Source organism: Narcine bancroftii, chromosome 3 (assembly GCF_036971445.1).
Source record: "Narcine bancroftii isolate sNarBan1 chromosome 3, sNarBan1.hap1, whole genome shotgun sequence".
NCBI lineage: Eukaryota > Metazoa > Chordata > Chondrichthyes > Torpediniformes > Narcinidae > Narcine > Narcine bancroftii.
In genome coordinates this window covers 48,539,651-48,566,747 of record NC_091471.1, presented here as the reverse complement: position 1 = coordinate 48,566,747, position 27,097 = coordinate 48,539,651, and the positions used below count along the sequence as shown (strand labels likewise).

Sequence of the window (27,097 nt, the reverse complement as noted above, 5' to 3'; positions counted from 1 at the left end):
GAGCCGTTGTCATACCCACACTCCTGTTTGGCTCCGAATCATGGGTCCTTGAACGGCATCACCTAGAACGCTTCCACCAGCGTTGTCTCCACTCCATCCTCAACATTCATTGGAGCGACTTCATCTCCAACATCGAAGTACTCCAGATGGCAGAGGCCGACAGCATCGAATCCACGCTGAAGATCAAACTGCGCTGGGTAGGTCATGTCTCCAGAATGGTGGACCATCGCCTTCCCAAGATCGTGTTATATGGCGAGCTCTCCACTGGTCACCGTGACAGAGGTGCACCAAAGAAGAGGTACAAGGACTGCCTAAAGAAATCTCTTTGTGCCTGCCACATTGACCACCGCCAGTGGGCTGATATCGCCTCAAACCATGCATCTTGGTGCCTCACAATTCGGCGGGCAGCAACCTCCTTTGAAGAAGACCGCAGAGCCCACCTCACTGTCAAAAGACAAAGGAGGAAAAACCCAACACCCAACCCCAACCAACCAATTTTCCCTTGCAACCGCTGCAACCGTGCCTGCCTGTCCCGCATCAGACTTGTCAGCCACAAACGAGTCTGCAGCTGACGTGGACATTACCCCTCCATAAATCTTCCTCCACGAAGCCAAGCCAAAGATAAAGTACATTGTTCAACCTGCCGAGTTTCTCCTGCATTGTGTTTTTACCACACGATCTTATAAGTTTATACCAAATAAGAAGGTGGGTCACAATTTAATGTTTCATCTGAAGAGTTAGCACATCTGTCATTCCAGCACTGGAATATCAGCTGACATAGTTGTGCTCAAGTAGCTAGAGTGGATCTTGAACCCACAATATCCTGTCAGAGAAAAGAGCAGCCCAAACTAAGCCATTGCAGACACTGAGGGATTAAGATGCTAAGAACTGGAAATCTCTGCAAAGTGGTCAACATTTCGTTGGTAATATGGGATAGGGATGAGTTGGAACACACAGGAGGTCTCAAGGAAGGGAAGGAAGATTAATTTGATGTGAGAGCTGTTAGAAAGGGATAGACTGATGTCATGGTGGATGACCGAAAGCCAAAAAATAATTTGGAGTTGTAGTTGTTAAAAAGGTCTCAACACTGCCAGAATATACAGAGCACAGGAATCAACAGCAAGGCTGAGGAAGTGGCTGTGAAGGTCCACTGAAAAGTTTACATGGAAAGAGAGGATTATTAAGGTGGGCATGATAGTGAAAGCAGAACGAAAATATCCAAACTGTGAAGGAAAAAAAATTAGTAAAATAGAACCAATAAAAGAACATTATCTGGAGGAATTTAGGATAAAATTTGAGGGACAGAAGATTTTTTTTTCTTCATGTTTTGGTTGTGTCTATTACTGACAATGGCAACATCCTTTATTCATCTTAAATTCTGTGTCTCAGGTCAAGGTAAGCTACCTGCTCAAAACTGTAAATTATACAAAGATATTCCAAAAATGCTATGAAGTCAAGAGTACATAATTCATGTTTTGCTGGCTCAAGTACAGTCAGAAAACATTGAAGTGTGTGGTTTTAAGCAAGAAAGGTGAAACAAGGTGAAGAACTTTAAAGAGGCATTCGTGGCAGAGTGCTGAGGGGTTATGCAGCTCAGCGAGCAGATTTTCTCACTGACATCTTTAACATCTCCCCGAGTCGCACTGTGGTCCCCATGTCCTTCAAAGCTGCTACCATTGTCCCTGTGTCTGTGTCCTGCCTCAACGATTATTACCTTGTCACACTCGTGTCCATCATCATTAAGTGCTTTGAGAGACTCGTCATGCGGCACATCAAGCTCCTGCTGCCTCCCTCACTTGACCCCCTGCAGTTTGCATATAACTCCAACCACTCCGTGGACAATGCCACTGCCCTAAATCTAGCCCTCGCCCACCTGGAAAATAAAGACATATTTTTGAATGCTGTTTACTGACTTCAGTTTGACATTCAACATGATCATACCTCAGTACCTGATAAGGAAGTTGGGCCTGCTGGGCCTAAACACCTCTCTCTGTAATTTGATTCTCGACTTCTCGACGGGGAGACTTCAGGCACTCTGGATCGGTAACAGTACTTCCAAGGCCATCACACTGAGCATGGGGGCCCCTCGGGCTGGATGGTCAATCCACTGCTGTTCACTCTGCTGTCTCACGATTGTGGAGCCAAACACAGCTCGAACTGCATCAGGTTCACTGTGCTGGGCCTTACCAGTAAGAATGAGGAGGCAGTGTACAGAGACACTAACGAACTGGTGCAGAGCAAACAACCTGATCTGAACATTATAAAAACAAAAGAGATGGTTGTCGAGTTCAAGAAGGCCCGGAGAATCATGCTCCCCTGACCATTGACATCTCTACCATTGAGGTTGTCAAGTTCCTCGGAGTGCACCTAGCGAAGAATCTTTCCTGCTCCATAGCCAAGAAAGCCCAACAGTGTCTCTACTTCCTGTGAAGGCTGAGGATAGTTCATCTCCCACCCTCCATCCTCACTACATTCTACTGTATCACTGTCTGGTTTGGAAGCTGTACCACCTCGGACCGCAAGACCCTACGGAGGATGGTGAAGTCAGCGGAAAATACCATTAGGAAACCTTCTCCTAGCATGAAGGACATCTACTACACTAGATGCAGGCAGAAAGCAATAAACATTGTGAAAGACTCCTCACATCCCACGTGTAAACTGTTCTCCTTCTGGAGGTATTGTAGCATTCGGGCCCTTACATCTAGAGTGGGAAGCAGCTTCCCCCCCCCCCTCCCACCACCCAAGCCATCAGGCTCCTAAACTCCCAGTACAGATGTGGATAGTGTGCCATGGACTTTCAGTGTATACATCTTAGTACCTTAATATTTTAATGTGCTAACTACTTTCCTAACTTACATCTATATAAATATGCTCCGTGGTCCTGGAGAAATGCCATCTCATCCTACCGTGCAAACATGGTATAAACGATAAATAAAGTTGACTGGACTTGGGAACGACACTTCACAGGAGAGTAGAGCCAGAATCCAAAGATAATGGGCAAACTAAGGAGAGGGTGGAGAAAAGTGCAGCAAATTATGAATGGTTTAAGATTAACTCTGTCACCATCTCTACAACTTCACACACTCATTGGAACCAAAAGTACAGTATTAACTTTAGATAATGTCAATTAAATTAGGTGAAATAGATCCACCCAGTGGAATACTTAGCTTGTACAATAGCAGTGTCTCATTGATTCACACAGCACAAAAAGAAGTCCTTCACCCTACTGTATCAAAGTTCTCCATTAATGATCCATATATACAATTTTCCAGCATTTGGGTGGGAACCATCACTATCGTGAGTGTGCCTGCTTTTTCAGTGGAAGACAAGAGACTCTACATATACCCCACTATATGAATCTAGGCCAATCCTATGGAACCTTTTGTAAGCCAAAATGGCGTAAAGTGAAGAAGCGATTACCATTGATTTCAATAGGAAAAATTTTAGCATTTCCAGACCCCTCCCCCGCCCCCACAAAATCAAATCATACTAAATAACACACAAAACCAAAAATAACACTAATATTTTTAAAAGTAGGAATATGATAAATGCCACATCCTATAAAGTAAAAACAATGTATGTATAGTGTAGTTATGCTGAGACGGAGGTTGAGATGTTGGGAGGTAGAGGAGACTGGATTTGGTGGGGGAAGAAGAGGGAGAGAAGGGGCTGCTCAGGATAAGCGCGGAGCCTTGGGATGCACACACAGCCTCGATAATGGCTCGCTGCTTTCATAAAAGCAAAAATCCTTTCATAAAAGCAGGTTTCTTCATAACAGCGAATATGCGTAGAGTGAGTATTTATAAAGCGGGGTATATTTGTATTGGTTTGCACTTTATCACTTGTTTTTTCCCCCCTTGGTATTGTAGAGTTGTTTACAGTTCTTTATTTGTTTACATGGGTACATTATGTAGAGTTTTGTTTTTACACCCAAAAGTGGTAATTCTGCCTCACCCGCGGGAAAAGGAATCTCAGGGATGTATGTGATATTGTACTCTGCCAATAAATCTGAAATCTCAATTTAGATCTGAAGAATCTAAAATAAAAACAGAAAATGCTGAAAATACTTCACAGGTCAGGTTGAATCTGTTGGAGGAGAAACGGAGCTAAAGTTTTAGGTAGAGTATCCAGCATTTTTCAGTTTTTATTAATGTACGACCTCAATTTTCTTTAGGCTGACTTCCAGGCCAAACATTTTGGCAGTTTCCGCAATACAGGACGTCATGCGCTGGAGAGTTGGCTCTGAATGGGCAACTAAAGCGGCATCGTCTGCAAAGAGTAGTTCACGGACAAGTTGTTCTTGTGTCTTGGTGTGAGCTTGCAGGCACCTTAGATTGAAGAGACTGCCATCTCCTCCATCAGCCAGCTCCCCACCATGACCACCAGCACCCCCACATTTCCATCGGGCACACAGAACTCAAAACGGTCAACCAGTTTACCTACCTCGGCTGCACCATTTCACCTGATTCAAGGATCGACAAAGAGATAGACAACAGACTCGCCAAGGCAAACAGCACCTTTGGAAGACTACACAAAAGAGTCTGGAAAAACAACCACCTGAAGAAACACACAAAGATCAGTGTGTACAGAGCCGTTATCATACCCACGCTTCTGTTCGGCTCCGAATCATGGGTTCTCTACCGGCATCACCTAGAACATCAGCGCTGTCTCCGCTCCATCCTCAACATTCATTGGAATGACTTCATCACCAACATCGAAGTACTCAAGCTGGCAGAGTCCACAAGCATCGAATCCATGCTGCTGAAGATCCAACTGCGCTGGGTGGGTCACGTCTCCAGAATGGAGGACCATCGCCTTCCCAAGATCGTGTTCTACGGCGAGCTCTCCACTGGCCACCGAGACAGAGGTGCACCAAAGAAGAGGTACAAGGACTGCTTAAAGAAATCTCTTGGTGCCTGCCACATTGACCACCGCCAGTGGGCTGATATCGCCTCCAACCGTGCATCTTGGCACCTCACAGTTCGGCGGACAGCAACCTCTTTGGAAGAAGACCGCAGAGCCCACCTCACTGACAAAAGACAAGGGAGGAAAAACCCAACACCCAACCCCAACCAACCAATTTTCCCTTGCAACCGCTGCAATCGTGCCTGCCTGTCCCACATCGGACTTGTCAGTCACCAACAAGCCTGCAGCAGACGTGGACATATCCCTCCATAAATCTTCGTCTGCAAAGCCAAGCCAAAGAAAGAATGTACGTTATCATTCAATACTTCACTTTCATTTCATATACACTTTAGAAAATGCAACACTATAAATTGCTGAAAGCACTCGGGAATTTTTACTGGGTGAAAGTGTAGACAAGCACCAATGTGAAGACTAACCAACGGGAGCTAATATCCATAAATGTCAACACTGATATTCAACACCACTCTGCACTAGACCACCTACATCAGGTGCTGTTGATCAACTACAAGTCACTGTTCAACACCATGATATCTTCTAAACTGATTACCAAACTTGTATTTGGGACACCATCCCTCACTCCCCACCTGGATCCTCATCAACAGACCCCAATCGGCACAGATTGGCAGCATCACCCCCTCCTCCTCAAGAACTAAGTTGCTTGCTTAGTCCTTTGCGAGCTTTCCACTATCACTTTGATTGTGCCTGCCAAGTTTGAAACTGATTAAATGTGCAAATTTGTTGTTGGCCAAATAACAGGTAATGATTAGTCAGACTTTGGAAAGGAAATCAAGACCCTACTGTGAGGTGCCATAACAACAATTTTGCTCACAATATTAGCAATATCAAGGGTTAATTGTAGACATTAGGAAGGGACCATACACCTGTCTTTGTCGATGGAATGGCAGGGGAAAGGATTGATAGCTTCAAATTCCTGGGACTCTGCAACATATTGGTAGATGTCTCTTGGGGCATCAAAGGCAACTGTGAAAAATATACACCAATGCTCTACTTTCCAAGAAGTTTGTGGAGATTTGACATATTGCTGAATGCTCTGTGAACCTTCCACAGAAGCACTTGGTTGGATCACAGTCTGGTTTGGAAACTCACGAAACTAGGAGCACAGAAGGATGCAGAAAATGGCGTCCCAGCCATGTCCATCACGGACACTGACATTTATGTGAGGTGCATTCTCTAAATCAAAAGGAAAATGCTCATCACCCTGTGATGTGCCAGATAATAGAGATCAAAGCCATGTAGTTAAACACAGATCATGGCTTTTATTAGTCGAAACTCAGTAGTTCAATAATGAATGATAATGGGTGCATACACAGTTATAGTCAAGGGGGGGTGCCCTTGGCAGTAGAGATAATCCACATCCAATGCCAGTAGTGCAGACTAAGCATAGTGAGAGATTGACAGCATGACACAGATTTACCACACCCTGGCCATGCTCTCTTCTTGCAGTTACCCTGAGACGGAAGTTCAGAAGCCTGAAGTCCAGTACCCTTTGATTCAATTATAATTATCAAGCTCTTGGACCTCTCCATTCTACCCTCACAATAGCACATTCTCAAGACTACCAAAGATCTGCCTGGACCCCTGATAAAGACCATGTTTTTTGCACTGCAACCAACTATTAATATTCATTACTTTTTTTTCCTCTTCCTTTGATGTTATTTTTTGTCTTCATTTTTGTTATGCATTTATGTACCTAAGCAGCAAGAACTTTTAATTTTTTAAATTTTAGACATGCAGCATGGTAACAGGCCCACGCGTCTGTGCTGCCCAATTTACACCAAATTAATCTACACCCCCGGTACGTTTCGAACGGTGGGAGGAAACCGGAGACCCTGGGGCCTACGTTCTCGCACCCTCTTTTCAATCTTCTTCAGCATGATGCTGAAACAAGCCATGAAAGACCTCAACAATGAAGACGCTGTTTACATCCGGTACCACACGGATGGCAGTCTCTTCAATCTGAGGCGCCTGCAAGCTCACACCAAGACACAAGAGCAACTTGTCCGTGAACTACTCTTTGCAGACGATGCCGCTTTAGTTGTCCATTCAGAGCCAGCTCTTCAGCGCTTGATGTCCTGTTTTGCAGAAACTGCCAAAATGTTTGGCCTGGAAGTCAACCTGAAGAAAACTGAGGTCCTCCATCAGCCAGCTCCCCACCATGACTACCAGCCCCCCCACATCTCCATCAGGCACACAAAACTCAAATCGGTCAACCAGTTTACCTATCTCGGCTGCACCATTTCATCGGATACAAATATCGACAACGAGATAGACAACAGACTCGCCAAGACAAATAGCGCCTTTGGAAGACTACACAAAAGAGTCTGCAAAAACAACCAACTGAAAAACCTCACAAAGATTAGCGTATACAGAGCCGCTGTCATACCCACACTCCTGTTCGGCTCCGAATCATGGGTCCTTTACCGGCATCACCTACGGCTCCTAGAAAGCTTCCACCAGCGTTGTCTCCGCTCCATCCTCAACATTCATTGGAGCGACTTCATCTCCAACATCGAAGTACTCCAGTTGGTAGAGGCCGACAGCATCGAATCCACGCTGCTGAAGATCCAATTGCACTGGGTAGGTCACGTCTCCAGAATGAAGGACCATCGCCTTCCCAAGATCGTGTTATATGGCGAGCTCTCCACTGGCCACCGAGATAGAGATGCACCAAAGAGGAACAAGGACTGCCTAAAGAAAGCTCTTGGTGCCTGCCACATCGACCATCGCCAGTGGGCTGATATCGCCTCAAACCGTGCATCTTGGCGCCTCACAGTTCGGCGGGCAGCAACCTCCTTTGAAGAAGACCACAGAGCCCACCTCACTGACAAAAGACAAAGGAGGAAAAATCCAACACCCAACCCCAACCAACCAATTTTCCCTTGCAACTGTGTCTGCCTGTCCCGCCTCGGACTTGTCAGCCACAAACGAGCCTGCAGCTGATGTGGACATTACCCCTCCATAAATCTTCGTCTGCGAAGCCAAGCCAAAGAGAGAAGAGAGAATCTACACCCCTGGTACGTTTCGAACGGTGGGAGGAAACTTGAGACCCTGGGGGAAACCCAAGCAGACATGGGGAGAACATACAAACTCCTTATGTACATAATAATAGAAAACAAGGCTTAATCTTGAAACAAACAGACTCTGGTTCTTTTAAGGGGATTAATTTAAGGAAAAAAAAAGAACAAAACTTTCCAAACCAGATCTTGTACTGAACGTTTGTTAATGCTCTGATGGTAGGAAGTCACTGATCGTTTTAAAAAGTACTTTAACATTAATGAAAGAATAAATCAAGCATATTGTTTAGTACATAATTGCACCTTCCAATGAAGGCACTTCCAAAATTAAAAAGAGCCTGACAACAAGCACTCTCCTTTTTCCATGCCTGAGTAAACTACCTGATGAAAATAGATTGCAGGAGAAAAATGTTTTTTTTTAAATCATACAACACAGTAATAGGCTCTTTGGCTCACGAGCCCATACCACCCAATTACACCCATTTGAGAAACCCCCAGAACGTTCTGAACAATGGCAGGAAACCAGAGCTCTTGGAAGAAACCCCACGCAGACAGGGGGAGAATATAAAAACTACTTACAGACAGCGCAGGATTTGAACCCCAGTCCTGATCGCTGGAGCTCGAACGGTGTTGCATAAACTGCTACACTAATCATGCCACCCCAATGTCGGAGGAAACTGGGCAATAATCATACACATTGCTCATGACAAGATAAGCTGTAAAAGATTCCAGTTGTATTGAAGGGAAGTCAAAAATATAGACTCAATTGTAAATGGTGAATACACAATCCAGCATAGCATATCTGATTTCTTGCTGTAGGCTACCAGTGGTGGCAATGCCAGTATCTTAAACAATTGTAAATACGTAATTATATACTTTATAGAACAAGCCTACCCCCCCCAAAAAAAACTCACTATCCCATTACTTTTCTATAAAATGGGATCTTGCTGGGCACAAAATAAAATTATGCAGTGCCTCATGCTTAATGTACATTTAAAATGGCTTAGAAATGCAATTGATATTTCCATTGAGCAGAGGCAATGCAAACATAATTGAAAGGATCCCTTGCAAATAAATTGTGTGCCTGATTACTGTTTAACAAGAAATTTTGCAGATGCTGTGATTGTGGTTTAATAAACAAAATTACTGACATTTTTGCACTCATCAGGGAATTTGAGTCTTCATTTATTAGCTGGATTTTAATTCACCGGGAATTTTATTTGAGACATCTCAAATTATGTCTACATGAATGCATCACACAAAATGTGTTTGCAGTGTGATTTTCAATCTCATTGGCATGAAAAAAATAGTTTTGAGTTGCTCTCACAACAATCAAATTTTATTAACCCCACATCCTCGGAAATTGCAAATTAAAAAGGGCAGCACTGAACCAACATTCCACGACATCAATGAGATTTGTGATCTCATGAAGTCAAAGCTACAGCGACAGCTTACCAGCTTCAGGATCTTTGCAGGCTGCTGTAGCAGGTTGTCTAGGAGGTCACACAAATTCCTTTCGCAGAGGGCCAACACTTTGTCTACATTTGCTTCAATCAACACAATCCAGCAGAGTGACCAAACATAAATCATAGTGCAGGCATAGATTGAATGTATCTATTAAAAAAATATTCCCAGGAATCGTTCGGAGCAGTCTAATGGACCTGAGTATTTCCATGACCCCTTAACAAACTCTATGCTTGATTGCAGGCAGGCACTATTCTTCACCAAGGCTGCCCAGGTTCCTTCAAATGCCTAGGACCACCATTACTTCTTCTATCACTGTAACCTCCAGTTTTTCAATGACAGTAGTCCCCAATAACAGAATTCCTGCTTTAGATATGAAATGTTAGTTTCGAAGCTAACAACAAGTTTCTCATGCTGTGTTGGGATTTAACAATTGCAAGCCATAGGATACTATAGCATAGATACAGGCCCTTCAGCCCTTCTAGTCCATGCCAAACTATTATTCTTCCATGTCCCCCTGACCTGCACCTGGATCATATCATATTCCACCATACCCCTCCCATCCATGTAACTGTCCAAATTTTTCTTGTATCAAAATTGAGCCTGCATTTACCAATTCAGCTGGCAGCTCATTCAACACTCCCACCATTTTTTGCATGAAGTTCAACATAGGGGTCAACATAGGAAGTAGGAACAGGAGTAGGCCAAAAATGGCCCATCGAGCCTACTCCGCCATTCAATAAGATCATGGTTTATCTAATTTATGACCCAACTCCACCTACCTGCCTTCTCCCCTTTGTGATCCCTTTAAATACTACCCCTTTCACCCTTAACCCATGTTCTTCGGTTTTTTTTAATCCCACCTAACCTCAGTGAAAAAAGCCTGATTGCATTTACTCTATCAATACACCTTATAATTTTGTGTACATCTATCAAATCTCCCCTCATTCTTCCACAATCCAGACAATAGAGTGCTAACCGGTTTGACCTCTCCCTATAACTCAGTTTCTTGCTCTGGCAAATCTCCTCTGCATTCTTTTCAATTTTATTGATATCTTTCCTGTAGTTAGATGACCAAAGTACACAGTAAAACTTTACCGTAACATCCCAACTCCCATATTCAGTACATTGATTTATGAAGGCCAATGTGCCAAAAGCTCTCTTTTCAACCCTAACTGCCTGTGATGCCGCTTACAAGGAATTGTGTATCTATATTACCAGATCCATCTGTTCTACTACACTTATCAGCGCCCTACCATTCACCATGCAAGTCCTACATTGGTTTCTCCTTCCAAATTGCCTCACCTCACATTTGTCCACATTAAATTTCATTTGCCATTTTGCAGCCCATTTTTCCAGATGGTTCAGATCCCTCTGCAAGCTTTGAAAGACTTTCTTGCTGTCCTTTATGCATCCAGTCTTTGTGTCATCTGCAAACTTGCTGATTCCATTTACTACATTATCATCCAGATCATTGATATAGATAATAAACAACAATGACCCAGCATTGATCCTTGAGGCACGCCACTAGTCACAGGCCTCCAGTCAGAGAGGCAATCATCCACTACCACTCTCTGGCTTCTCCCTTAAAGATAACATCAAATCCAGTTTACTACCTCACCATGAAAACGAAGTAACTGAACCTTCCTGACTAACCTCCCATGCAGGACCTTGTCAAAGGCTTTAGTAAAGTCCATGTAGACAACATCCACAACCTTTCCTTCATCAACATTCATTGTAATGTCCTGAAAACTCTAAGTTTAATTTTAAAGCCATTTTTTTTTAAACTATGGAACAACATTAGCTACCCTCCAATCCTGCAACAACATACTAAAGAGAAAATAGCATTGCAAATGAGTTAGCAAAGCAAAGCAAACAGCACATTACACAGGGAATGCCAGCAAAGCTGTTACGTAAATTTTGAAAATGAAGTATTTGCTTTTTATACATCCTTCATGCAAATATTACCATAATCTACATCACTAACTTTACACTAAACGAAAACAGCACAGGAGAATTGCTGGGACATTTTTATTTTTTTCTATATTGCTGACACAGCCAAATTGCCTTAATGGAGGTGTAGAGCTCGTCGAAAGAACCAAAGACTTGTTGATCCAAACCACGGCTTTTATTAGCAAAAGACAGGAGCTCTTCACAGGTGGCCGACCAGTCCAGAATGATCCGACCTGGCTAGGGACACAACCCTTTAAGGCCCAGACAGTATGCGTGGCTAAGCTCTCAGCCAATCGCTGTAAGCACAGTCATTACACTCGAGATACTGTAACTATATACATTGGTGATAGGTGTGTACTATCACAGGAGGTGGAGAGCTGTAGTTATTTAAGTCTTTCAGGTGAAGTTGCTCCTACAATTTATGAGAAGAGGAAGAGGAGGAAGGTGACTTGGAACTAGCAACAGTAAAGGACAGATCATATGCCTATAAGTTCCGATGTGTAGTATCTGGATGAAGACATTCAGGTGGTGATGTTCACAGGCATCCACTGATCTCAACCACTAAGGACGTGCTCATGCATTTGGAAAGTGATGCTGAAGTAGCCAGGGCAATTAACGAGAGTGCACTTTGTAGATGGTTATGGAGAGCATACATTTTTTTGAGTGCTAGATGGAGTGTCAATCAAATGTCTGCTGTACTCTGAATAACATCAAGCTTCTTCAATGTCATTCCAGATGCATGGATGGAGGGTGTTCTATCATGTTCCTGACAGGCCTTGCTGAAATGAAAAGGCTTTGGAGTGTCAAGTGGTAACTCATTATATGCAGTCTTCGATAATCTCTTGTATGCATGGTAGGTATGTGCCTGGTCCAGTTGACTTTCAGTTGATAGTGATTTACATTGATGTTGTGGGGAGAGTGATGTCAATGCAATAAAATATCAAAGTAAACTGTTGGATTCTCTCGTTGGCCGTGGTACCATCCTGGAGCTTTTATGGTACAATTCTACCAAGAACATGAGTTCTTGCCTAAATATTGTTGATATTTACAGGTGTGGAGTGCAGCTTTTACAAACAGATTAACATATTAAAAACTATCTACTTCTGAACATCTGATAGAAGGAAGGTCATTGATAAAAAGTTGCTGAAGATGTTGGACCCTGCCCTGAGGATCTCTTGGTATGATATCCTGGACCTGGGTTGAATGACCTAGAACGTAGAACAATACAGCATACTATAGACCCTTCATCAAACCCATATATTCTTTCCTTAAAAAAAGTATTAAACCAGTGTTTCTCAACCTTTTTCTTTTCACTCAGGTACCACATTAAGTAATCTCTATGCCATCAGTGCTCTGTGATTAGTAAGGGATTGGTTAAGATGGTATGTTGGTGGGAAGAGAAGGTTGAGAATCACTGCTCTAGACCCAATTATTACTGAAATACTTTGCTTGAGAAAAATTGTCATTGGCCCATTTCCTTTGAGGTTATGAAACCGTGCACATAACGAGTCAATTAGATACGATTTAAACAATGGTTTTCAAACTTTTTCTTTCTGTCCACATACCACCTTAAGCAATCACTTATTAATCACAGAGGACCTAGAGCATAGGGAATACTTAAAGTGGTATATGAGTGGAAAGAAAAAGGTTGAGAACCACTGTACTAAACCCTCCCTACCCAATATCCCTTTATTTTTCTTTCATCTATGTGTCTGTGCCCCCCAATGTTTCAGCCTTCACCACCATCCCCGGCAAAGCATTCCAGGCACCCACAACTCTATGTAAAAAAAAAATTACCCCTCATACCTCCTCTAAACTTCTTTCCTTAACTTTGTACACATCTCCTCTGATGTTTGCTGATCCTGCCCTGGGAGACAGGAGCTGGCTGTCAACCCTATCTATGCCTCTCATAACCTTGTAGACCTCTATCAAGCTTCATCTCACCCTTCTATGCTCCAAAGTGAAAAATCCCAGCTCTGCTAACTTTACCAACATCCTGGTAAATCTCCTCTGCACATTCTCCATAGCTTCAACATCCTTCCTATAATGAGATGACCAGAATTGAACACAATTCTCTAAGTGTGGACTCACCAGAGATTGGTAGAGTTGCAACATGACCTCTCGACTCCTGAATTCAATCCCCCTATTAATGAAACCCAGTATCCCATCAGCCTTCCTAACTATCCTATCAACCTGTGTGGCAACCTTGAGGAATGTTTGGATTTGAACCCCAATGACCTCAACAACAATTACAACTATCTTTGCTGTTGGTGGTCATTCAGCCAAATTTTGTTCAAGCCCAGGAGCATTTATTCCTTGGATGCCTCATGGGTAGAAGAAGAAAAGAAACAGAAGCAGGAGCAGGTCATCCAGCCACTCAATAAGACCACAGTAAACAAGTGAATAAGTAAGTCACAACTTGCATTTTGAATGCTTGTTGTATTATTGAGCAAGGTTTTGGAATTGAAGCTGGTCGCTTTATGTTCATTATCAGAGTACATATACGGCATCACATACAACCCTGAGATTCTTTTCATGTGGACCAAAAAGAATTACTAGTTGACCGTAACTGTACCCAAGAAAGACATGTATAAAAAGAGAGAAATGTAAACAAAGAAAGAAATATAATCAAACTGACTGTGCAAATACAGAAAAAATATTCAGTCATAAGTAATGTGGAAAGTAAGAGTCCTTAATGAGTCTCTGAGTATGTTGTCGAGGGGTCTGATGGCAGAAAGGTAGCAGCTGTTCCTGAACCTGTTGGTACAAGTCTTGTAGCACCTATACCTCTTTTTTGATGGCAGCAGTGAGAACAGAGCCTGTCCTGGGTAGTGTGGATCATTGATGATTGCTGTTGGTCTCTGATGGTAAGTTGGGTTTCTCAATGGTAGGGATTGTGTATAAGCTGCCAGGGGTGCATTCCTGCTGGACAGGAATTTTGGTTTATAAAAAATCCTTGCAATTTTTTGTGGTAAAATATATTGGCTTCCAGCTAATCATTTAAGACAGCTGTTTACTCAGTTTTGGATTGAGTAAACAAGTGAATACAACTTGTATTCCGAATGCTTGTGGTATCCAGTCAGCACATGTTCCATTGTACATCTGTAGAAATTTGCCAAGATTTTTGATGTAATCCAAAACCTCCAAAACTCCAGAAGTAGAGGTACCGATATGCTTTCTTCATGATGACATTAGTATGTTGGGTCCAGGAAATTGTCCCCCGAGATGGTGACTTCCCTCTCCACTCTGATCCCCCTATGATCATTGGGTCATACATCTTGGGCTTTCTTATCCTAAAGTCTACAACCAGCTCCTTTGTCTTGGTGACATTGGTGTTCGTACACTCTTCAGCCTATTTTTCAATCTCTCTCCTCCATGCTGATCAAACACGCTTTTTTATACAACCCACTATAGTGGTATCAGAATTTTTTTTTTTAATGGTCTCAACCTGAGCCATACAGTCATGGGTGTAAAGTGAGTGGAGCAGGGGACTAAGTGTGCAACTCTGTGGTGTTCCGGTGCTGCTGGAGATTGTAGAGATGTTCTACCAATCCATACTGATTGGGATCTGGAGGTGTGGAAATCCAGGATCCAATTGCACAATGGGGTATTGAGGTCCAGGTCTTGGAGTGTGCTTATCAGTTTTTCAAGGGATGATGGTGTTGAATGCCAAACTGTGGCACCAGAAAGGCCAAAAATAATTGTGCCAAAACTTGTAGCCTCCTAGACAAACCAGGAACAGGAGCTTGTGCCTTAAAAACTGACATTTAATTATGTTAACAAAGACTAGCTGGTGGCACTAAGCAGATCAAACAACGTCCATGGGGAGAAATGGTCAATGTTTTGGGTCTGAACTCTTTACCACGACTCAGATAGATAATATAAATGGGGGGGGGGGGGGGGAAGAGCAGGGGGATGGGCACAGAGTTGCAAGAGTAAAGGACAGAAGCTGTCAGAAGTGAATAAGACCCATTCTATTTCTGGTTTGCATGGATCTAACAATATGATTTTAAATTTGATTTGATTTTCTTTTTCAATATTTTTATTCACATCAAAAAATACAGAATATATAATGATACATGTTTAAAGTCAGAAAGATACATTACATTTCATCCAAGGAACCTCACATTCTCAATCAAACAAATTACTTTGTATTAATATTCTATTATTTTATTTATAAAAAAGAAAATCTAAATTAAATTTAACTTTTAAATTTATACATTTTTGTACATTTTGTGCATTTTTGAACAGGAGGAGTAAACCAGAGCCCACAGAGAAAACCCACGCAGACATGGGGAGAACATACAAACTCCTCACAGACAGCGCAGGATTCGTATCTCTGTCCGGTCGGTCCCAATCACTGAAATTGTAAAGGTGTTGCATTAACCATAATTATGGGGGATGGTACTGAGTAAACCAAACCATCTCATCCAGCAATCATGATTTTCCAATGTATTAACCCTGCTTGGATAGATTTTATCCTTTTTTTGACTGGCTAAGCAATAAGAGTTCATCTCTTTTTAGCTGCTTGAGGGATTGTTTTTAAAGACACTTCAATCTCCCCTCAAAGAGGCACGCCAATCATGCAACATTTCTTTTGTACTGTTCACACCACCAAATAATGTGGGTTGAACCAGGCAATTTAGTAGGTATTTAGCAGATCACAAGCCACTGTGAATGCTCCCAACCGGGTTGGGGTGGGGGGGGGGGGGGGGGGGGGGGGTAAAAATCAGCTGGACTCTGATACTTGGTAGGGGGTTGTATCAGAGCCTGGTCGTGTTAACTCGGATTTGATTTAGTACCTGGTAGACTGCAATGTGAACGACATCCAGCTCTACCAGGTACCACTAGTGACATCAGTGCCTGTGTGCATGCTTCATTCTGGTAGTTTTAATATCAGTGCAGTTATATTTCAAACTGAGCTGTCACAGAGCAGCCAGTGACTCTTGTCAGCGCACAGTCAGTGGAGCTGACAGACCGCATCTGTGCTTTAAATCATTTCAGGATAACTTGTAATACCTAAATCCTAGGTTGTTGTGCTTTAATCGTATTGGGTAGTGCTCAGTCTAATGTCCTCTAATTTCCCAAGTTTGAACAGTCTGAAACCCACTGCAGTAGATTTTCCCCACAATCTTTTATAAATTGTGTGCGCAAGTCTTATTAAATTATGCACACCTACCCCCCCCCCCCCCCCAACCAACAGTCTTTTATACATTGTGGCGTATGTGCTTTATTCCTGCTATGATTTCACTGCCCTGCAAGTATGTAACACATCACTCAGGATGTCACCACTGGAGGTTGGGCCACTCTTAGATTCAAGTTATCCACATGAACCAGGTAATGCATGGTCCAATGTGAATGGCGTACTGCTACCCGGGTCATTTACTCCCCTATTTAATGGGTTGCAATCCAGTAGCATGGATGCTTTAATGTTGCCACAGGAGCTTCAGTCCTATTGCAGTCAAATTCCAGGACATCTTTATTCTCATTAATGGTGGAGCCAATATGTATGTTAAATAAAGACGTAACCATCAGCATGTATTTTCTGCTTTTAAAAAAATAGGCCTTTTGTGGATTGTGCATTTGCCAAGCTCTGTAAAAGTAAACAATGATTCTTACTGGGCTGTTCCCAGGGATGTGTCATGAGACAAACATCAACTGCTGTTGGAAGACCATCAACTTGATGAAAACCTACTTCGGCTTGTCCAAAACTAGTTGGTTTTGGACCATTAGACTTCCAATGCTGCTGGCAAGTACATTCTGAGATGCAGTACATGCTTTTAAAAAATTAGTTGGAGCTTGGTTTAAGCTCCAATGGCTTCGCAACCACAGTCTAAGTTTGTGCCACCACTAGAAACCAGGAGGAAGGATTCTCTTTAACAGTTCTCAAGCACTTTATGGGTGTAATATTTAATATGGAAACATTTGTGACATCAGCAGTTTGCAAGAGAATGTTTTGATTTGATGGAACAATAGGTGTGGAAAAAGGTATGCACAAATTGCATTTTTGTGTACAAATTATACAAAAATTCTATACAAAATAGGTTTTTGAGAATAAAAAAAAAACAAGTTTTGAGTATAGAATCTACCTTGGTTTTTCCCGAGATACCCAGCATGACAAAATCTAAACAATTCAATTCACTTCTTGGTGATATTGCCGAACTGCCAAGAGCACTGGATGCAACACAGGCTATAGATAGAACACCCAGGCTGTAGCACTGCAAAGTAGTGCCCTGTAGTCAACTTCAACTCTGTTCCAGTATAGCTACTGGCATCTTCCAAAGTTGAAATTTTCATCAGACCTTCCACAAGAAAACTACCATCTGGCTAATTAACTGAAGTCTACATCAAAATATTAAGGGTGATAGAAAGTATCACAGACTGTGCAATCAACCAGTACTCGACCCACCTGCGCACCCTGTTTAGGTTTCACCAGAACCATTCACTCTAAACTATTTCACAGCCTTGATTCAATAAGGGACCAAATTCAAGAGGATAGGTGAGAGTGTTCTTAACATCATGGTAGCATTTGATTGAGTATTGAACCAAGGTACCTTGGCAAAAGTGTTGGGTCTAAGCCTGCCCACGTCATGATGTCACCCTTCCATATATATATAAAATCCTGTGTGTCAGTAGCCATGTTAGTCTAATAGAAGTAAAGGATGAGAAAGCATCACATATCCGAGTTTTAATTGTGAGTGCATATACGACAGTGGCGACAAGGATGGGAAATGAACCCTACATATACTCCATGCTTGCACCAACCATGAGAAACAACAGAAGAAAGGTAGAAAACAACTACCTAACAATTCCACAAATTTCTGCCAAAAGATCAAGATGAAAGTGCGCCAAGCTAGTGGAGGGAACCCCGGGAATTCAATGAAGTAGAAGAAAGTTGGGAAAACATCATAGAGCAGTTTATTTATTACTGTGTAGCCCACAATATTGTGGAAGGTCCGGTAAACCGTAAACGTGCCCTCTTCCTCAGTATAATGGGCAGCAAAAACATTCGACCTCCTTAAGACCTTGCTGTCCCCAGAGGATCCAGAGACAAAGACATTCAAGAAATTATTCCACAGCTCTAAAGAACCATTTAAGCCCCAAACCACCAGTTATGGCAGAAAGGCAACGATTCGATGAAAGGAGACAAGGACCAGGAGAAACAGTAGTGAATACCTGGCATCGTTGCGCAAACTGGCGGAGCAATGTAATTTCGAACAGTTTGTAAATCAGGTACAGCGAGACAGCTTAGTGATAGGGCTGGCAAATCACTAAACAAGGAAAAAAGTTATTAGGAATATAAAACTGCCTGCAGCTGTGAAATGCCAGATAAAAACTTAGATGTGGGTCTTCCCGCCAAGAATGCTTCCATTGTGGGAAATACAACCACAAGAGAGAGAGAGAGAGAGAGAGAGAGAGAGAGAGATTGCAACGATGATGATTACAGCCCAACGACTGACCTTCAAGCTCCTGAAACTTCAGTTCCTGAGATATTACACGTCTGAGGAATAAATGGAGGAAACACACCAATCTTTATACAGCTCAAAATAAATGGACAACCCCAGAAGATGAGTTTGACACAGGGGCAGAGGTGTCCCTAATGCTGTTACATGTAAAGGAACACTTGCTGCCACACCTCCCGGTAAAACCAACTGAAATAACTCTAAGATCTGTTCCAGGAGACAGAATCAAAATGTTTGGAAAAAGTACGGTCCAAGTACAATACAAACAACAGCAACCAAAAACACTCCCTCTACATCGTGGATACTCAGGGACCAGCACTCTTTGGAAGAAACTGGCTACAACACATTCCCCTAGACTGGCTAGAAATCGGTTCAATACTAAATGTAAACCACACGCACATCTCCCAGCCAGAACTCAACCAAATCCTCAACAACCATGCAGTGGTTTTCCAACAAGAATTTGGAAAAATCAAAGGTGTTCAAGAGAACTGCAATTAAAAAATAATGCAGAATGAAAATTCTTCAAAGCCAGTACAGTCCCATTTGCTATGAAAGGGAAATTTGAGGCTGAATTAAACTGACAAAAACATAAATACAGCGATTGGGCAGAGCCCATTGTATCCGTACGAAAAGCAAATGGTAAAATTTGCATTTGCAGCGATTACAAAATCACCATCAATCCATCATTCAAAATACCAGAACTCCCATTGCCCAAGGCAGAAAAATTGTTCCAAGCACTAAACGGAGAGCAAAAATTCACAATACTAGATTTGTCACAAGCACATCAACAGATAGAATTGGACAAAAAAAAAATTCGAGGGAATATGTGACAATCAATCCCCATCTGGGACTATTCACCTATTATACACACGGGCCTCACGGAGTTTCAGCAACACCTGGGATTTTTCAACTAACAATGGACAAATTGCATAGACTCTCCGTTGGACGGTACCTAGATGATGTCATCATCACGGGCCGAAATGACACTTAAAAAAACATTGAAAGATTTTAACCAGATATGCAATTACGAAAGGATAAATGTGTCTTCATGCGCCCCCTCAATCGACAATGAGGGGGTATGAATGAATGAGTGAATGAATGAATCCAGCAGGAACAATAGCCATTCACAAGGCCCCATACCCAACCAATAAATCGGAATTACAGTCCTTCATAGGACTTGTTAATCACTACCGAAAATACATCCCTACTATGCAGCCCACTGAACCAATTATTCAAGAAAGATCAAACATGGTATTGGAACACAGAAACTAAAAACAGTCGATCAACTAAAGGAAATACTAACATTAACATATAAGGTGCTGATCCACTGCGACCCTAGTAAAGAAGTTACACTGGCCGTGGATGCTTCACCAGTGACACTAGGAGCTGTACTATCCCAAATCACAGGGAAAGGTGAGCAACCAGTAGCGTATGCTTCGCAAACATTAACCACATGTGAACACAATTACGTCCAACTAGAAAAAGAAGGATTGGCAATAATTTTTGGTGTAAAGAAAAAATTCCACCAATATAAAATTCACCCTGATTACAGTCAACAAGACTCTTAGTTTAATCCTGGGGCCACACAAAGGTATATCAGTATTAACTGCAGCCAGAATTCAAAGATGGGCCATGCTACTTGTGGCATATAATTATGACATAAAACATAAACCAGGAACACTCAATAGCCATGCAGATGCCTTATCACACAGACTGCTACCCGAGACAGAACAATGAGAAGAAATTATTAAATGGACAGCAGAGGTAGCAGACATCAACCAAGAACAACTTCAACAACTGCCCATTACAGCCCAGATGATTGGAAAGGAAACCCAAAAAGAGGCAAAATTAAGCGAGATCCGATACTTCACTCTTAATGTGTGGCCCAAATCTGGTCATTCCAGAAGATCTAAAACCTTACCACACACACCACCATGAACTATTCCAGCCAAATGGCTAAGTACCATATTATCAGAACTGCACCACAACCATCCGGGAATGGTACGAATGAAAGCACTGGCCCGGATGTAACAGTAGAAACAACTGTAAGAGAATGCAAAGTATGTCAGTCAATGTTGTCAAAAATGTCACAAGCCAAAGCTAACCCATGGAAATAGTCATCGAAAACCTGGCATTGGATTCATGTAGACTTTGCTGGACTATTCATGGGTAAGACTTTCCTAATATAGCTGTGGATGCACACTCCAAAAGGCCAGTAGTTTCACAACTGAAAAATACCAAAGCAGATCCCATGATTGACTGTCTACGAGCTATCTTTGCCACTTACAGATTGCCTCATGAATTAGTTACGGACAGTGAGCCTCAATTTACATCAGAACATTTTTTTAAATTTATGCGCGAAAACAATATCAGACATATTTTCTACGCACCCTATCACCCAAGTACTAAAGGGAAGGCATATTCACCTTCACCAGAATCATTCGCTCTAAACTATTTCATAGCCTTGATTCAATAAGGGACCAAATCAAGAAGATAAGTGAGAGTATCTTTAACAATCATGGCAGCATTTGATTGAGTGTTAAACCAAAGGTACCTTGGCAAAAGTAATGTCAATGGACAATAAGGACAAGAAAACTTCAATAGTTAGAGTCATTTCTCACATAAAGAAAAATAGTTATGATTGTTCAAGATCTATCACTGCATACATTAGGGACTTGTATGGGGACAACAGTGCCCCTCCAGTGAAAATCCCTGAAAAAAGTATTGGCACAGCCCATCACAGGTAAATCCATCCCCACCATCAAGAACATCTACAGGGAACAACTGCCGTTGGAGAGCAGCAGCAATCATCAAGGATCCACACCACCCAACACATTCTCTATTCATGTAGCTACCTTCAGAAAAGAGGCACTGGTGCCACAAAACCTGCACCACCAGTTCAGGAACAGCTGCTAACCTCCACCATCAGACTCCTCAACAAACTAATTTAAGAACTCTTACTTTTGCACCTTATTGATTTTTTCCCCCTCAACAATGCATAGTTTGTTTACATTTCTTTATTTGTGGGTGGCGTGGCAAGATGGCGTCGAGAGCAGACGTGCGGTCCTAATCCTTCCCAGCCAGTTTTTTTAAAAACACCCATTTTTAAAATTTAATCTAAATATATTAACGTTTTATTTCAGCTTCTAAGTACATTAGTTGTCAACAATGGCGGCTAATATTAAAAAATCTAAGGTTCAACTACAGAAAAAACGACTTTTTAAAAGTGCTGAAGAACTGAGGCCTAACTGTCCAACTGGAACCACAGAGCTGCCTTTGGGAACCTCGAAGCCACAGAGAACACCAGCCAGGTTGCATATTACGTCAGCACCGGTCTTCTCTCCGCAAGCTGGCGCCGGTTTGTTGAAGAAATCGACCGACGACCTGCGCATTCGCGACGTCGGGCACGCAGCCGATCCGATGGAACAAGGAATCCTTGGGCCCGCGCTGCCGTCGGGTGAGTCGGAGATGTGCAGGAAGGCGCTGGAAACCGCACCTGCACGGCTCCTCGCTCTGCCAGGCATGCGCGGTGCGTCCAGGGTTCGGGATCTGTTAGAATGCGTGTGGGCTGCGGGGGGGCTAGAGTGGCAGCGCCCCGACATGATCGAGATGCCGTCGTCGGGTGTCCAAACCCGCAGCCGCACAGGGAAAGTCTTGATAATGAGGGAGCAAGAAGAGGACTAAGCTTATACAGCTAGTTCACAGGAACAACTGCAGGAGGAGCTTGAAGAAGGTGGGTCTCAAGATGTGGCACTGGAACCTGGACTGAACTCTATTTTTACTGTGTTGGAAGGGATTGCTTGTTATATGGATACTCTTTGGCTTGGCTTCGCGGACGAAGATTTATGGAGGGGGTAAAAGTCCACGTCAGCTGCAGGCTCGTTTGTGGCTGACAAGTCCGATGCGGGACAGGCAGACACGGTTGCAGCGGCTGCAGGGGAAAATTGGTTGGTTGGGGTTGGGTGTTGGGTTTTTCCTCCTTTGCCTTTTGTCAGTGAGGTGGGCTCTGCGGTCTTCTTCAAAGGAGGTTGCTGCCCGCCAAACTGTGAGGCGCCAAGATGCACGGTTTGAGGCGATATCAGCCCACTGGCGGTGGTCAATGTGGCAGGCACCAAGAGATTTCTTTAGGCAGTCCTTGTACCTTTTCTTTGGTGCACCTCTGTCACGGTGGCCAGTGGAGAGCTCGCCGTAGAACACGATCTTGGGAAGGCGATGGTCCTCCATTCTGGAGACGTGACCCACCCAGCGCAGCTGGATCTTCAGCAGCGTGGACTCGATGCTGTCGACCTCTGCCATCTCGAGTACTTCGACGTTAGGGATGAAAGCGCTCCAATGGATGTTGAGGATGGAGCGGAGACAACGCTGGTGGAAGCGTTCTAGGAGCCGTAGGTGATGCCGGTAGAGGACCCATGATTCGGAGCCGAACAGGAGTGTGGGTATGACAACGGCTCTGTATACGCTTATCTTTGTGAGGTTTTTCAGTTGGTTGTTTTTCCAGACTCTTTTGTGTAGTCTTCCAAAGGCGCTATTTGCCTTGGCGAGTCTGTTGTCTATCTCATTGTCGATCCTTGCATCTGATGAAATGGTGCAGCTGAGATAGGTAAACTGGTTGACCGTTTTGAGTTGTAAATGTCTCATCAAATGACTCAAGTGCAATCCACAATATCTGAAAATTTATCTATGCTTAAGAGAGATGTTAATAAATGCCTTAATTCAGTAGATGTGGTACAGGAAAAAAATTTTAAAATTTGAGACAGCTTTTTCTGATTGTAAAGACCAAGTTCAACTTAATAAAGAAAAAATGAAAGATTTGTTCGTGGATTGGGGAATTCAGAAGAGAAAATTATTTTTAAAAATTGATTCATTGGAAAATTAAAGCCGGAGAAATAATGTAAAAATTGTGGGCCTTCCAGAAGATATGGAAGGTGCGGATCCGATAAAAAAACTTTAAGGATTGGATCCCTGAGGTGTTAGGTAAAGAGTTATTTCCGGGTGGTTTGGTACTGGAAAGGGCACATAGAGCGTTGAGGAGGAAACCGTTACCGGGTCAACCATCACAAGCAGTGTTAATTTGGTGCTTGAATTATCAGGATAGAGAAATGATTTTACGGTTGGCGGTACAGAAGGGAAGACAAAGTCAAACCCAATGATGAGTCAGAAAAATAGTTTTTTTTTTAATGCTGACTTGAGTCAAGAAATTATCAGACGTCAATGTGAGTTTAATTCAGCCAAAGATGTGGTGTGGCGGAAAGGATATAAATTTGCTTTTCGATACCCTGCAGTGAAGGTTTTTTATGGCAATTATCAGTCTCAATTTTTTGAGAATGATCATGATGCATTGGTTTTCATTAATTCGTTACCAGATTTACGTGGTCAGGGAAGAATTTCACCGTCGTCACCAAAAAGAAGGGCCAATGGACATGGAAAAGGACAGAATGGGAAAGATGGGAAGAAGGAGGCTTTGACACATAGTCCTAGTGATGTTGAAGATTCGAATCAATCTCTGGGACTGGAGTCCCAGGGCTGAATATATTAATGATCTTGAATTTTATTATTATATATATTGTATTTCTGGCTGGGGGGAGGTGGATGGCACTGATATCTTTGAGAGTCATCTGCCACTGGTGGGGTGTTCCACACCCAGTTTTTTAGGGAATTACTACCTTTGGGTGTTTTTTTTTGGGGGGGAGATTAATTGTATTCCTTATTATATTAACTTTTTCAGAACATTAGGGAAGGGAGAGTAGATTTTGTTTATTAACAGGAGAGCATTTTTTAAAAATATTACATGCTTATATTAATAGTTTATTAAATGTCTAGTTGAAATTTGCAACTTTTAATGTTCAAGGATTAAATAAGCCAATTAAGTGAAAGCAAGTTTTAGCTTATATTAAGAAAATGAAAATTGATATTGCTTTTTTACAAGAAACACATTTGACTGAAAAAGAACATTTGAAATTGAAAAGAGATTGGGTTGGTCAGGGTTTTTTTTCTTCATTTAACTGTAAAGCAAAAGGTGTAGCGATTTTAGTTCATAAGAATTTATCTTTTGAGTTACAGACTGTAGAGGGGAGTGCTGGGAGGGTTTTACAAGTGGATTGTAAAATGTTTAATGAACTTTACTTGATATCTATGCACCTAATGTGGATGATGAATGTTTTATTTCAGATGCTTTTTTGTTAAGTCAAGCTAATAAAAATATTCTAGTTGGGCGAGATTTTAATTGTGTTTTGGATCCATTAATGGATAAATCCCCAAAATGTATTAGAAAATCAAAAATGGCAATACAAATAGGAGCTTTAATGAAAGACTTAAGTTTGGTAGATATTTGGAGAATATAGAAAGATCTTTATTTTTATTCTTCTAGGCATGATTCCTTTTCTAGAATAGATTTTTTTTTAATGTCGGCACATTTACAGGGAAAGATATTGTAGGCTGATTATAAAAGTAGAGTAATATCTGATCATTCTTTATTATTTTTTTATGAAAGTTCGGAGGTGTTACATCCATCTTATTCTTTCTTTGGCTTGGCTTCGCGGACGAAGATTTATGGAGGGGGTAAAAAGTCCACGTCAGCTGCAGGCTCGTTTGTGGCTGACCAGTCCGATGCGGGACAGGCAGACACGATTGCAGCGGTTGCAAGGGAAAATTGGTTGGTTGGGGTTGGGTGTTGGGTTTTTCCTCCTTTGCCTTTTGTCAGTGAGATGGGCTCTGCGGTCTTCTTCAAAGGAGGCTGCTGCCCGCCAAACTGTGAGGCGCCAAGATGCACGGTTTGAGGCGTTATCAGCCCACTGGCGGTGGTCAATGTGGCAGGCACCAAGAGATTTCTTTAGGCAGTCCTTGTACCTTTTCTTTGGTGCACCTCTGTCACGGTGGCCAGTGGAGAGCTCGCCATATAATACGATCTTGGGAAGGCGATGGTCCTCCATTCTGGAGACGTGACCCATCCAGCGCAGCTGGATCTTCAGCAGCGTGGACTCGATGCTGTCGACCTCTGCCATCTCGAGTACCTCGACGTTAGGGGTGTGAGCGCTCCAATGGATGTTGAGGATGGAGCGGAGACAACGCTGGTGGAAGCGTTCTAGGAGCCGTAGGTGGTGCCGGTAGAGGACCCATGATTCGGAGCCGAACAGGAGTGTGGGTATGACAACGGCTCTGTATACGCTTATCTTTGTGAGGTTTTTCAGTTGGTTGTTTTTCCAGACTCTTTTGTGTAGTCTTCCAAAGGCGCTATTTGCCTTGGCGAGTCTGTTGTCTATCTCATTGTCGATCCTTGCATCTGATGAAATGGTGCAGCCGAGATAGGTAAACTGGTTGACCGTTTTGAGTTTTGTGTGCCCGATGGAGATGTGGGGGGGCTGGTAGTCATGGTGGGGAGCTGGCTGATGGAGGACCTCAGTTTTCTTCAGGCTGACTTCCAGGCCAAACATTTTGGCAGTTTCCGCAAAGCAGGACGTCAAGCGCTGAAGAGCTGGCTCTGAATGGGCAACTAAAGCGGCATCATCTGCAAAGAGTAGTTCACGGACAAGTTTCTCTTGTGTCTTGGTGTGAGCTTGCAGGCGCCTCAGATTGAAGAGACTGCCATCCGTGCGGTACCGGATGTAAACAGCGTCTTCATTGTTGGGGTCTTTCATGGCTTGGTTCAGCATCATGCTGAAGAAGATTGAAAAGAGGGTTGGTGCGAGAACACATCCTTGCTTCACGCCATTGTTAATGGAGAAGGGTTCAGAGAGCTCATTGCTGTATCTGACCCGACCTTGTTGGTTTTCGTGCAGTTGGATAATCATGTTGGATAATCTTATACATGGAAGTTTAATACAATGTTGTTGAAAAAACTTGAGTTTGTTGCTTTTGTTAAGAAACAGATTAATCTTTTCTTAGCAGAAAATGTTAACTCTGTTCAAAGTAGATTTGTAGTATGGGATGCGTTAAAGGCTTATTTAAGAGAACAAATAATTAGTTATGCTACTAAAGTTAAGAAAGGATATATGGCTGAAAGTATTAAATTAGAAAAGCAGATTGATGAATTAGAGAAGGAATTTCAGAAGGAAGTAACAGAAGATGCGAAGATAGCTTTGACTAGATTGAAATTGCGATATAATACGTTACAGACTTACCAATTTGAATGTTTACTTTATCGAACCAAACAACGATATTATGAGTGGGGTGAGAAGGAGCATAAAGTACTTGCATGGCAGTTAAAGAAGGAGCAAATCTCAAGGGTTATTGAGGCTTTTAAAAAGTATTTGATAGTTA

The 27,097-nt window shown here is 42.5% G+C and overlaps 1 protein-coding gene and 1 long non-coding RNA gene across 7 annotated transcripts in view; one reads left to right on the top strand and one right to left on the bottom strand.

Moving 5' to 3' along the window:
• znf532 (zinc finger protein 532) overlaps nucleotides 1-27,097 on the bottom strand; it is a 163,220-nt gene that overhangs the window by 113,706 nt on the left and 22,417 nt on the right. The window lies entirely within an intron of this gene.
• The window catches only part of LOC138757151 (uncharacterized), a 66,000-nt gene that overhangs the window by 32,007 nt on the left and 6,896 nt on the right, over nucleotides 1-27,097 (top strand). Inside the window, exons 3-5 of one of the 3 annotated variants that reach the window (XR_011353376.1) lie at nucleotides 12,114-12,231; nucleotides 15,630-15,724; nucleotides 24,205-25,254. This is a non-coding gene — a long non-coding RNA (uncharacterized lncRNA). Of the gene's footprint in view, nucleotides 1-12,113; nucleotides 12,236-15,629; nucleotides 15,725-24,204; nucleotides 25,255-27,097 lie in introns of those variants that run through there. The other 2 variants (XR_011353378.1, XR_011353377.1) reach the window with 2 other exon arrangements.